The 14,484-nt window shown below is 43.9% G+C and overlaps 1 protein-coding gene across 1 annotated transcript in view; it reads right to left on the bottom strand.

Moving 5' to 3' along the window:
* MBNL1 (muscleblind like splicing regulator 1) overlaps positions 1–13,776 on the bottom strand; it is a 176,512-nt gene extending 162,736 nt beyond the window's left edge. The window contains exon 1 of the mRNA XM_033150464.1: positions 13,378–13,776. The gene's annotated coding sequence lies outside the window, so the exon portion shown is untranslated. The remainder of the gene's footprint in view (positions 1–13,377) is intronic.
* Between the last annotated feature and the right edge of the window lie 708 nt (positions 13,777–14,484).

The raw sequence follows: 14,484 nt of genomic DNA, 5'->3' as shown, positions 1-14,484 counted from the left end.
GGAGTGGTGAATCTGTGGTTCTCCAGATGTTGGTGGACTGCAGCTGTCATCATCTCTAACCATTGGGCATGCTGACTGAGGTTGACTGGCAGTGGAACTCCAACCACATCTGGAGGGATGTTGGTTGCACACCCATTCTCTAAGCAAATGTGCTGATGAGTTGGGTGTTACATTTACAAGAGACAAAAAACTGTTGACCATCATTGCCAGTAGAAGTGCATACAGACTAGGCTCAGCAGTGTGCCACACTCCCATCAAAACACTTTTAAGATCAATTCAGCACAGGATTAACAAGTGCACTTAGGGTACATTTTTAATAATATTTATTTATCTTTCAGGAAAACGACAGGGACACTGTCCAAATGTTGATATTACTTTGTCAAATCTATGGCAGATCTAAGGCATGTGACTTATTACTTTGTTATTCTCAATGAGCTAAGCAAACAAAACTTAAGACTCTATTTAACTTCTGGCACATGGAAGTCTGAAATTCCACAAACAAAGTGTCTTCATGTGCAGTACAGAAAACGTGTTGCAGCAAGATAAAAGAGCACACTTATTTTTTTTATATGTAGTGCAGTCTACAGATAGGTTGTTTTAATTAGAACCTGGCACTAAATTAATGAATGGTTATATTCTAAAATCTGAAACGACTCTTTTTTTTGAGGCAAGCAATATATATATATACACTGTCAGTCAAAATATTTTTAAAAAACAAGAAACAAAGAAATGAAAATATTAAGAAATTTGCCTAGATAAATAGATTGTGGGAAATGTCTATAACATAGACAGTAAAAGCCTTCAGAGACTGCAACATAACCCACAAACCATAATCCACAAAATACAAACCATGGTTTGGGGACAATTTGCATGTTATCAAAGGGCTCCGTGATATTTGACCCAAGAGGGTCAGGTTACTATGGAGAACTGCTGTTTGTGTACTGATATAGTGGCAGATTCCATTGTTCATGGTAGATTATGAACATATGACTATGACTGCCATTGGGAAAGTACGAAGCTATCCACTCTCAGGCTGCTTTGAGACCACATTGAGTTCAGCCTTCTTGCAAAATGTAAACTGGTCCTTTTTTTTTTTTAAATCAAAAATCAATAAAGGGGCTTGAATTTGTCGATTACCAATTTATCTCTAGCATAATCAAGTAGGTTCTGAATGAATAGTGTATCTTACAGTAAGCGTCCAAATCTGAATGTGCAAATATTAAGACTCACCCCAGATTAATTCTGGTGTGCCTGGAGAGAAACTATTGTCTCACTTTTGGGATGTGAAAAGCAAATGCTGACAATCAGCATCTAGGTGCCTGCCAGAATCTACCAGCATGTTTCTGAAATGTCAGACATTCGCAAAATTTGTCTGGGATTGCCTGCACTCATGTGTGAACATCAACATTCATCCATTTTTGAGCAATCACTGTAACATCTACACAGATATGCACAAGAAACAGGTAATTGATATGCTGATGGGCAAAGTGTGTGTGTGTGTGTGTGTGTGTGTGTGTTCATTCAGATGTATTGAGAGGGAGCCTCAGGGAGCATCTCCTCCTCCTCCTCCAGAACAGCTGCTAGGACTCTTTCACTTCCATTTTGTATTAACTGCAGCTTGCTGTGTTGCCCAAACCCACACAAACTTGTCGCTAATCTTTAACTGTGGTTTCTTGAAACATGAAAACATCAAGCCATCGTTTACGAAGCTGGTTTGTTTCAACTAACCGTAGTTAAACTCGGTTGAGGGTTCAAGTGACAAATTGGGTTCATCTAAAATGGAAGGAGAAATCCCAGATTTCTCCATGGCTGCACCAGAGTAGGGGACAAATATAACCCCTATGATTATGAAATAGTCTGTCATGTGCCAGGAGAGGAAATGCAGCCAGGCACTGTGGCATTATTGACTCTGGGTGGTTATAAACTTCATGGCCGCACTATAATAATAATAATAATAATAATAATAATAATAATAATAATAATTATTATTATTATTATTATTATTTATAATTATAATTTATTATTTGTACCCCGCCCATCTGGCTGGGTCTCCCCAGCCACTCTGGGCGACTTCCATCAAATATTAAAATACATTTAAAATATCAGTTTAAAAACTTCCCTAAACAGGGCTGCCTTCAGGTATTTTCTGAATTTCAGGTAGTTGTTTATTCCCTTGACCTCTGATGGGAGGGCGTTCCACAGAGCAGTCGCCACTACCGAGAAGGCCCTCTGCCTGGTTCCCTGTAGTTTTGCTTCTCGCAGTGAGGGAACTGACAGAAGGCCCTCAGCGCTGCATCTCAGTGTCCGGGCTGAAAGTGTCCGGGCACTATGAGACATGTGCATGTGGGTGTGGCAGTAGAATCACACAAATGAGGTGGGCATGTTTTTAAAATACTTGAGACCTCAATGGACTGATTTCTCTGTCCACGTGACTGTTGCTGCTACAGCATGGATTTTTATTTATTAAGGAGGGAGGAATTTGGACCACTGAACATTAAACCATGGTTGGTGCTACTTCCAAACACAACCAAAGAGTGAACAGGGTATTTGCTTGGTTTCTGCTCTTCCACATGACATGAAGGAGAAATATCGTTCCAAGTTGCTAGTGGAACAATGTCCTTAAGGGCAATAAAAGAACAGACAGATTCCAGATCATTGCGGCTCTCACAAGGAAACTGCCCAAGTTTGCCAAATTATTTAATTGTTACAAAAATAAGGTTTCTAACTCAGTGGGTAAAGGTGAGAATGTGCAAGTCATCTCCTGCATCTCAGTTGCAGGGCAGAATTGATGAAAGGAAATGAGGAATCATTCGAGTTAGACCGCACCAGCTGAACCAATTGTATGCAAATGAGATGAGACAGTTTTAAGAGACAACGTCCAGCAGCACAAATCACCAAAGATATTTTGCAGAGCAAAACTTGACTCCCATGTAATAAGGATATTTGGAAAACATAATTTTTAATTTAATGTAAATACCATAAGATTTTGATTTTGACACACAAGAAAAAAGTACATATAAGATAAGCTCTGGAGAACTAATACTTATGGTGGCAACAACTTTTCACCTAAAATGTATTTTTATTTCATTTTCCCCCCTTCTACTTCTTCTCAGGAGAATGATAGTGGAGGAGAAATGAACTAGCTATTCTAGTCATCGAGAGGCGTTAAGGCCTGTCTACCTAATCACGGGGGTTATTTGCTACATTTTCCTGCTACCTCTCCATTAAATTTCACAACAGAAGCTTTTACATCTGAGCATATAAAAAACAGAAATCCAGAGGTATATTTACACAGACAGCCAATGTAATGGCGGCTAATGCCATATAGCAGAGAAGAAAGCAATGCAGTTTTTCCTCTGTAAGTCTCCTTTTAGCCACAGTCTGCTCTGTGCAATAATGCATCCCTTCTGAGCAGCTCATATTTCAATCCATATAAACTGAGTTTCAATCCATAAATCAAGTCTGCTCCCAGAAACCCAAAATAGTAGCCACAGTAATGCTGTTATTAGTTAATGCTGCTTCACAAACTGTCCACGTACTGAAAAGCAAAACAACACAGGTCCTAGAAATTTGGACAGACCTGCAACATTTGCAGACCCCTAATGGGGCTTTCCCATCCCCTCCCAGTCCAATTCTTCAGGCCATAACTAGAAGTAAACAATCATTTCCAGAAATAAGGGGATGCCATTGCTTTTGAGTTTCTCAGGCCACCAGATCACATTCCTGGGCATTGGCTATGAGCTGCTTCTCCCATGCCCATTGTCAGGATCCTTCCCAGGGTTGCTCATGAGTAACGACAGAGCCTTCAGTTACTAAGACTATTTATTGTGCATTTCTATTTACAGAGCTTGTTCAAAACATGACCGCTCAGTCATTTGAAGAATCCGGAAGTGCCGCTCTCCTGTTTCTCGCGCAGCACCAAAGTCTCGGCACCCTAAAACGACGTCTGCGGTGCCTCCTGACCCCCCGATGCTGTGCTGGCGCCGGAAGCGGCAGCTCTTCCTCAGATCCTCTCTGACTGGCGTTGCTGGGTCTTTGCCCAGAGTCTCCAAACCTCTGCACCTCCTCCTCCCTTGGAGAGACCTCAGGAGAAATGCTAGAGGAGGAGGAGTCCGTGGACAGTAGTGGCTGGGGTTCACTGTAACTTAGAGAGACTTCCTCTCGCAAAGGGCTGCTCTCCCAGTCCTCCTCCCGAGGAGGACCTCCTCCCAGCCCTTCCTCTCGAGTAGTCCTCCTGTCCCCCTCCTCCTCGGGAGGAGGACCTCTCTCCCCTCGCTCCTCACAAGGAATACCTCTGCCCCGGCTCTCCTCCCAAGTAGGACCTCCCCTCGCGAGGAGCCGGGAAATCCCTGACACCCATCCACAAACACCATCAGTAGCAAAACTGTCCAAAGCCAATTTGCAAAAACAAATTCTAAAGGCGCTCTGTCATTAAGGGAGAAATCCTATACACAAGAAGCTGCCTTAAAGCAAGCCAGTGGCTGGGGAGACCTGGCCAGATGGGCGGGGTATAAATAATAAATTATTATTATTATTATTATTATTATGCAAGTTAAACCAGCATAAAGTTACACTCGACATCCACCAAGCTCAGCTCGGAGGGAGGAGATATGCTGGCATTCTTTGATTCTATGTCCCGCTGAGCTGAAGGTGCAGGAGTTAAGCCAATGTAGCTCAGCTGTGCCGGGAGATCCACTGGATCCTAATCTACTCATCCCAACAAGGATCCTTGCTGTAGGAATGCTACCTAAGGCTGCAGTCATAATAGGCATTTACATGGGAGTTAAGTCTCAATGAACTCAATGGGACATTCTTCTCATTGCAGATACGCTATTATGTTATTTTTGGGTTATAGGTGACTAATATTTTATATAATAGCATGATTCCTGCGACTGTAATTTGCTTTAACTCTTTTTAATACTCGATTATAAAATGTTGCAACCCTCCCTGGGACCTGCTGGTGAAGGTCGGATAAGAACAAGTGTGTGTTTGAATGTGTTTGTGTATGAAACTGGTCTTGTGCAATATTTCATTCCTTTCAAAATCTAATAATTAGTATTATCATCAATAATAATAATAATAATAGGATTTCACTAAGTCAGGTAGCCTTTCTTATGCACAGAAATGAGGCTGCGATTTCCCCTCCCCCCATATTTGTGCCATATCAAATGAAGATCTACCCATGTCGCTAAAAGCCCAATTAACACTGTGCCATAGAATAATAGAATTGTAGAGCTGGGACGGACCACAAGGTTAATCTAATCCCATCCCTTGAAATGTAATAATATTTTGCCCAACGCGGGCCTTGAACCCACGACCCTGAGATGAAGAGTTTCATGCTCTACCGACTGAGTTGAAAAGGATGGGAGTACACCCATACTACAGAAGCAATGTCACTTAGCAATGTCACACAGTGTCTTAACTTCTAACCCTTGGAAGAGGGTTGTGACATCCACATTCCTGTGGAAGGAAGAGGTGCCCAAATGGTTTCAGCACACGAGGAACTTCACAAACCTAGCATGCTGAAAGCAAACCTTTTTTCTTTTCTTTTTTTTTGACACATGTTACGTTGCAAGCTGCCCTGGAAACTTTTTTTTATTATTATGAGGCAACCTGCAAGCGCAATGAATAAATAAATGGTCACGGAGCCCACTGGATAACATGATGTGAGAAATGATGCTTCAAACCTAAGATAGCTGCAAAACAGATTGCAGCACGCAGCAGGTGGGATTCTCTGAAAGCCGAGGTTCCACACCCGGTCTAAACAAATGCACAAGCCTGTTTCACAGCGTGAAAATGTAGCTGCGACGTTCATGTGAGCATTTGCAAACCTGATCCGCAAACCTTATTTTTATTTTATTTTATAGAAACCAAAGTGTCCCTCGATATGCATATTTTTAGGATGGATCACACAATAAATGATAAAATAAAGAAACAGCGCCACCAACATAGATCTCCCCCCCCCCAGCTCAAATGCAATAGAACAGGGAACCAACACATCCCTAATCCATATAGCTAAATGCATGCAGAATCTAGAGCAGTGTCTCTCAACCTAGTGCCTGTTATGAAAACTTCCCGCGGGGGCAAGTTGAGACACTGACCCCCAAGGCGGACGAAGCTTCTGTGCCCTCTGGCTTCTGGAGTCCAGGGGCACAATGTAATATGCGGTTGCTCCCAGCTTGAAAACAACACACACAAGCCTTTTGGCTAAAACCTAATTTATTGTAGATAAAGAGCAGAATGTCTGCGTAGCCAGCTCGTTAATTCAGAGCTGTCTATTAAAGCGTCTTGCATCTCCGATGCAAAACAGAAAGTAAGGAATACAATAGTAAATTACAATGACATCACATGTGTGGGAGCTGGTATGCCCAGTGTGATTCCCACAGAGAGGAAACATGACTCTTAAGTCAAGTGACCACCTCGCTGACGAGGCTCTTTGCAGCTCGGGTTGTACTTATATCACAACAGTGCCCTCCTCCCCCCTCCCCCCCGCCATGTTCCTGGACATCAATTCCTATCACCCCTGACTATGAGCCATGCTGGCTGGGGCTGATAAGTGTTGCAGTCCAAAACATCTGGAGGAAACTATGTTGGGTGAGACCAAACTAGAGTGCAAGACTAGGTCTTAAATTGCTACTCTGCCATTAAGCTCACAGGGTGACCTTGAGCCAATCTCTCTCTCTCAACCTAACCTTGGTTGTCACTCAATGCGTGCTCATTTTTCTATTATTATTATTATTATTATTATTATTATTATTATTACTGTTATTATTATTATTACTGTTTTTAGGTTATGGTGGGCTGATCTCCTTGGGGACAAAGAGTGGAAAGAAAAGTATTTCAAACAACCCACTTCACAGGGCTTGGCTAGTGGGGGAGGAAGTACCCAGTACCATGTGTGCCACCTTGAAGTCAGTGTTAGAAATTAGCCAGGCACATTTTGCTATTAGCACAGGTCTAATTATGATCACGTGGAGATCTCTGGATGCCAGGTTGGCGGCTGATATCTCCATCTGGCTTCTTCCTCCATGTTTCTTAAGCAGGTAAGCAGAAGAGCTTATTTACAGTGGTACCTCGACTTACGAATTTAATCCGTTCCGAATGCACATTCGTAGGTCGAAAAATTCGTAAGTCGAAAAAAGCGATTTTCCCATAGGAATGCATTGGAAACGAAAAATTCGGAAAAATTCGTAAGTCGAGAAAACCGCATCTAAAATTCGTAAGTCGAGTAAACCCCATCTAAAACCGCCAACAGATGTCCATTCGTAAGTTGAAAAATTCATATGTCGAGTAATTCGTAAGTCGAGGTACCACTGTATTTCCCAGCTTTTTCCTCTAAGGAGTACATGGTTCATCCCCCCCTCCTCAGTTAATCCCAACGACAACTCTGTGAGGTAGGTTAAGAGGTTGTGACTGGCCCAAGGTCACCCAGTCAACTTCCTGACTGAGTGGGGATTTGAACCCCTATCTCCCAGATCCTAGTCCGACACTCCAACCACTGCACCACAGCATCTTCCTAGAGTACCTCTTCTATGGGGTAGCTATATAAATGAAGTAGGTAAATAAATATGGAGAAAGCAAAATGTCACTCAGAGAAGGATCTGAAATATTTTCCTTGAAGCTTGAATTTGTTTTATTCCGGGTTGTTTTGTTGGATGTTTTAATGTGTTGTAAACCACGTGGGGATTTTTTTCTTTAAAATATAAAGTGGTACAGAAATGAAATCAATAATAATAATAATATTCCAACCGCAAAAGGCACCTAGACATTCTGTTGTGGCAACCATAATCTAGGTTTCAGGTGCCATTTGGCAATTTTATATAGGCCTACCTGTATATATGAGAGAGAGTTTCAAACACAGCTTGGAGTCCTTGAAAGAACGGTGGGATCAAAATGCATTTAAATAAAGTGCCAAGATATGAAGGATTAAACAACCTACCGGTAGTTCTGCAACCCGAAGGGGCCTGTGAGCATCTTGAGCTCCTCAAACAGCCACCACATGGGAAATGGCTCTTGAAACAAAGATGCTTCTAAAAACCTGTTTGTGATATGGCCTTATGGGGTCAGCAGAGTCTGCTGTTCAAAGAGAGGTGGCATTAAAAAATTCCAGCGGGTACGTTCAAACTTTTGTACGTTCTTGACAGAGCTCTAAGGATCCTGGCGTTAAAACTCTGCGCCTCATAGAAGCCAAGAAATACTTTTCAAATATACAGAGGCCTATACTGCTATAACCCGAAACTGCTCAATAGAACTGTACATATTATTTTTATTATTTATTGAATTTGTATATTGCCCTGTAAACTTAAGGGTCGCATCGCTCCATCCCTCACGCAAACACAATTCGCAACCTGTGCAACAAACAAGTCCCAGAGCCTCTATCAGAATCAGCGCTTCAGGAACTCAATCCAATGGAGATGTTCCACGTTGCATAATGATCTGCAGCATGAGAAGCAAAAGGCCAGCAAAATGCCCCTTTTAGGTCTACACAATAAATGACTGATCACCTCTCCCGACACCCTGCTTAAGAAATGGATTTTCAAGGATCTTCTCAACCTTATCAAAATGATCTAGCGCAGAAACACTTTGTTGCACGCTACTCTGGCCTTAATCACTCAAGAAGGAACTGTTTAGCAGCAAATACGTAAAGAGGTGGTCTGAAGAAACAGTAATTCTAAATAATAATGGAATCCAATTAGGGTGTCTGGAACATTTATAGGATAACCTGGTTTTATACGTTTCTCTAGCGTTGCCAAGGAAAGGAGGTGCCTGTGATTTTCTAATCGTCTTCTACATTTCCCCCCCACACCGGTACCTGCCGAAAAAATCTTAGGGCCTCAAGCACTGGTCTAACAGGGACCTCTCGAAGATGCAGTAAACATGAACCAACAGGCAAAGGGATACTTTTATCCCAGAAATTTTAGAGTGGTGAAGAGATGTAAGCTCTGAATCTGTATGTGGGAGGCACAAGTTTAAATTTCTTTTCTGCCATGGATCACATGTGCATTGCAAGGTGGTGTGTGTGTGTGATCTGCACAAAAACAGGACAAATGTTACATGAAATTTGCATGTGATAATTTATAGGTATAGATGTGAATTTTAAGAATTGCTATTATTTAAACTGAAATGTAATGCACCGCACACCAGTGGGAAATAAATGGTGTAGGAGAGCCAGTGTGGTGTAGTGGTTAAGAGCGGTAGACTCGTAATCTGGGGAACCGGGTTCGCGTCTCCGCTCCTCCACATGCAGCTGCTGGGTGACCTTGGGCTAGTCACACTTCTCTGAAGTCTCTCAGCCCCACTCACCTCACAGAGTGTTTGTTGTGGGGGAGGAAGGGAAAGGAGAATGTTAGCCACTTTGAGACTCCTTCGGGTAGTGAAAAGCGGGATATCAAATCCAAACTCTTCTTCTTCTTCTTCTTAATAATAATAATAATAATAATTTATTTATACCCTGCCCATCTGGCTGCGTTTCCCCAGTTACTCTGGGTGGCTTCCAGAAAAATAATAAAATACAATAGTCCATCAAACATTAAAAGCTTCCCTAAAAAAAGGCTGCCTTCAGATGTCTTCAGAAAGTCTATGACCTGGTACCCTGTGTGCCTGATCAGTCTTGCTGACTCCGGATGGGCAACGTTAATGCCACTCTTGCTCTCCTCTGTCACCTTTAAGCTGAGCTTGCACCAGACAGCCTGTCAAGTAGACGGCTTCTTCAAACACAGGACTGCCTTCTGTAAACTCTAGCCACAGAGCTGCAATGAGGTGTTCCGAAATCTTGAGGTACCATAAGAACAAAAAAATGAGCACACTCATCCACATGCACATATTTATTCTTTAAAAAAAAAAAAAACTTCCATTAAACTCTCCTTCTGAATTGGGCCTTGAGACAACGGTCTAGTTCAGTCGCCACCTTGGGCTGATCACTCAACCATGGTTTGGGGAGATGGGCTTCAAGACTCCACCATCGCCCTTCTTCCTCTTCCTACATGAATTCCCTCCTTTCCTAGCTACCGCAACATTTGAACCACGCTACCTGTGGTTACCACTGCACAAGGTAGTTCCCCACGACCACCTCAAAAAACGGATCAGGACCTGGTTTCAAATTCTGATTTGAAAGTCAACTAGGACCAGGAGCCACAGTTCAGGGATGAGGGCCCTCCAGATGTTGCTGGGCTTCCGTTCCCTTCATCCCTAACAGCTGGCTATGCTGTTTGAGGCTGGTGGGAGCTGGGCATCCCACAACATCTGGAAGGCCACAGGTTTCACACCCCTGCTATAGTTAATCCAGGTCAGATGTTACAGCAAACTACAATTCCTTATTGCTAACCAAACAAAAAAGGGAAGAAGGGAAAGCAAATGAGAAGCCAGGGGTGGCAGAGGAGATGGAAGGAAGGAAGATCAGAGAAGCCCACAAAGCACTCCAGATATCTAAATTACGCCAATATTGAATTGTTATCACTGCTTTTGAAGAGGGCTAGAATTTAATCTGCTTTTCAACAAAAGCACCCTCTTAAGACGATACAATAAAGGAAGAGCACACAGCTTATCTTCTACCTATAATTAATGCACACAGTCCTTTTATCACTTTCCCCCTCTCCTTCCACCCTACTTTTATTCTCTCACCTTTGACCTATATCAAAATTTAATGATCATTCCATGCACATCTTGCCACCTTTCCTTGAAACAGCACGCCTGCAAGTCTCCATCAGATACTTAGCTAGCCTGATCAGTCCTTTTGCCATAAATGCTTAGCAAGTGAAGGAGCACCACCAATTTCTGCAGCAGCATTAACTGTCGGCTATTTATGAAATCTCACAGCACAACTGGATAGGTGTCTACTCAAAAGTTAATCAAATAGGGCTTATTCCCGGAAAAGGCAGTCTAGGACTGCAGCCTTGGTATGTGTTTACTGTACAGTAGTTGGGAGTAGATGAATTAGTCCTATTAAAATGTCTACTCACAGGCAAGCCCCACTGAATTCAACAGCACTTACTCCCGGGTAAGTAAGGTATAGGACCAAGGCCTAAATAAACGTAAGGAATAAAATGCCTCCAAAATCAGATCCGCTAGCAAAGACATTGCATTTGTTCCAAAGCACTCTATGTGAGCAGCTGTAACTTTATTTCCCAAAGTAATTTCCAGACACTGGTGCCCAGGTGTATGAGCTGGGCTGGGACTCCCTGAAGTTCTCTTTAGTCATTGTGGGCCAGCTGTAAGATTTTGCAACTGGATTACTCAGTCTCCTTTACAGGCCACTGAAAATTCCTTAAGCAACATCATTCCCTCCCCCCCCCACATGCGTCTAACTCTGAATTCATATCTTCCCCACTGCAACAATTAACCCGATTATACTGGCTGTTTTCACTTTCAGTCTTTAGGACATGGTTCAGATGATTGACCACATGACTTTTCGTCCACATCAGAAGGTTTTTCAGCTGTTGTGAAAATCCCTGTGAACTGACAGCTAGCTCTCCTTTGCCTTGCCTGGCGATGTACTGCTCAAAAGAAATTGCAACACGCAGCCAAGCACCAGAGGAAACAGGAGTATCTTGGGAGACTTCGAATCATATTCCTAACTGAACAGTCAAGCTTTATCTAAAACACTGATAATGATTCCTCAAAACACATAAACATGTGTAAAGTAAGGATATACCGTATAACCACACAAGTTGAATACAGAAAGCCCCATGAAGAGGCCTAAACACCTGCAAACTAATGTTCTCCTAATATAGAATATATATACTCAGTATTACATTATATATATATCATGTATATATTCTCAAGATGAGTATGTATTATTTATCTTGTGAACTGCCCTCTGACCTTTGGATGAAGGGAAGTATACAAATTTAATTATAATTAAGATGGTACAGCTATAGATAAACCCACACAGATTCTCTCTCTAAAAAAAAAAATCCCTTAAGAGTTTTGATCTGCCAACAACTCACTTTTAGCATTTAAGAAGCTCTGTATCTACCAGGGAGTGAAGTGGCTCTTTCTGCCTACCTGTGCCAGTTAACTACTTTGGAGACGAGACTGTACACTGCACCACAGTTAACATCCCCCTAGAGAAACCTGAATCATATTGTTTTCTCATGATGCAGTGCTATTAACAAATTCCTGCCCATTAAAGGACACACAGTTTGATCTCTCTGACACACACTTCTGGATTTAAAATGTAATCAATATGATGGGTTTTAAAATGCTATTTCATTCCTTATCAAGGCAAACATGCATATATATCAAACTTCAGTTACTATGTGCCACGTATAGTTGAGCGCCGGGAAAATTTGTTTTGTTTATTTAAAAAAAAAAAAACTTCCCCACCCTTTGGGGAAGGGGGGGGGGGGTTTCCTGCCCTATCAACTTGTGCAAAAGCCCCAAGATCCCAAATGACAGCGCCTTCCATATAAGGAAGCCCAGCCAGAGATGTCACCCACCATGTATGTGCAGGAGGAATTAACCTCTCTGCAAACGCATTTGGCCCACTTTTCAAAAAGGAAAGTGAGACTGAACAGGCCGGTGAGTGAGTCTACTACCCCTTCCCGAAAATCAGGATGGGAGGGGAAATGGGGGGGGGCACCTTGCAAGGAAACCAGCCTCAAACCCTGCTAGACCTTGTGGCGACGATGTCTTGCGGTAGGTAAGCTGGGCGCTATGAAATGGGAAGGTTGTCAAAAGTCCTGTGGAGGAGGAGAGAGAGAGAGAGAGAGAGAGCCGGCGCCCGGTCTATAATAAGGGGGCATTGCAGCACACAGTCAAGTTCAGGGGGGTAATTTAAGCTTGGAAGAAAGGTCAGGGAGTGATTGGGAGGGAGACCTTTCCATGCACCTGCTCAAGCCGGTGTCTCCAAGCTTCCGTGCGCGCGCGTGGCTGTCTCTCTCTCCCTCCCCTCTCCCTCCGTGTGTATTTGTCCTGACTACGTGCGTAAAAGACTGCAAGACTGCACGACCCTGCAGAGCGGTACAGGCGCGCACGCACGGGCAGGAAGCGGCTGCCCGAAGCAGAACTGCAGCCCCTGCTCCTTCCTTTTTAAATAAAAAAATCTCTTCTCTGAGGCTCGATCGGAAAGCCACCCCTATGGGGTGTGGGGGGGGGGAGAGAACAATATCCCTGCACTTCTTATCCCTGCCTTAACGTCTCACTTCCTCCCTCCTCTCCTTTTAGCCACCGGGTGTGTTGTTTGGAAAGCGTGGTTGTTTTAATAAAATAAACCCCACCACCTCTAGCCCCGATCTGCCAGAACCTGAAGGATCGGCGACATGTCACGACGGCGACAACGCGACCATCGAAAGCCAGATGGTGATGATGAAAGAGAAGAAGAAGAAGAAAAAGGCGCGGGGTTAAAAAAAAAAAAATTAAAACACACGCTCTTCTTACCTCTCACATTTCCTTCCAGAGGCAACCATCAGATTGTAGACAGATCGACCAAGGCATTGTGGGGGATTCGCGAGAGAGGATGACCAAGAAATTGGGAGGGGAAAAAACACCAAAAAAAAAAGAAAGAAAGAATATGGGGGGAAAGAAAAAAAAAAGATGGGGACTTGTCACACGCCTCCGTCACAGTGGCATTCTCGTCGCCCCAATCCTCATGCAACTGCAGTGCAAAGGGGGGGAAGCAGAGGAGAGCGAGCGCGCGCGAGAGAGAAAAAGAGAGACAGTTGCCGACGGCTGTGCGCTGCACACTCTTATCTGTAATGTCTGGTTTCCGCTGCTGCCTGCAACTGCCCCTCCTCCACGCTGCAAAAAACCCCGACCAGGAAGCGGCTGGGCGTACTTTGTGGAGCCTGCAAGAATGCACACGGAGGGAGGAGGGCTTGCATTTAAAAAGAAAAGAGAAGAAAAGTGTGTGTGTGTGTTTTAATTTGGAAAAAAAAATCCACCCTTCCGCGCGGGGTTGCCTTTTTTTAAGTGGGAGGAAGAAAAGGGAAGCCAAACTTTTTTCTCATTTTTGCAAGTATGCTAGGAACTGGCAAATCCAGCCGGCCGGAGGCACGGCGGTAGAGTGGGGGGATGCAAAAGCGGCGGAAAAGCCGCCCTCGGGACCCCCTAGGAAAAAGGCTCGCCTTGGTATCTCCCGGATTTCATGGGTGAAACGGAGAGGGGCGAGGAAGGGAAGCGAGAAAAACAGCCTCGCAGTTGCGCCGCCGCCAGTGCGGCACATGCGGGGGGCTCGCTCCGGGGAGGGTCGCGCCTGGGCCGGGTGGGATTTGCATGGCGCGCGCTGGCAACGGGGAGCCCGCAAGGTTAAGGTTAAGAGCCCGCAGACTTTGCAGCACTTCGCTGTGAGGTTACTTAAAATTCTCGGCGCGCTTAATTCGCCAGACGCCCGCTGCTTCCTGGCCTTTAGTTCCAGACCTTCTCGGTCATTGGTGTGTCTTTATTTGTGGCCCAAATGCTGCATTAGAGCCAAGGTGCTCCTTGAGCCAAATGGCAGATGACTGTACCATTCCTGGCTGCCGCTGGCAGGGCGTGGCTGCATGACTC

Source organism: Lacerta agilis, chromosome 5 (genome assembly GCF_009819535.1).
Source record: "Lacerta agilis isolate rLacAgi1 chromosome 5, rLacAgi1.pri, whole genome shotgun sequence".
NCBI classification, from domain to species: domain Eukaryota; kingdom Metazoa; phylum Chordata; class Lepidosauria; order Squamata; family Lacertidae; genus Lacerta; species Lacerta agilis.
This window is presented reverse-complemented; position numbering and strand designations above follow the sequence as displayed.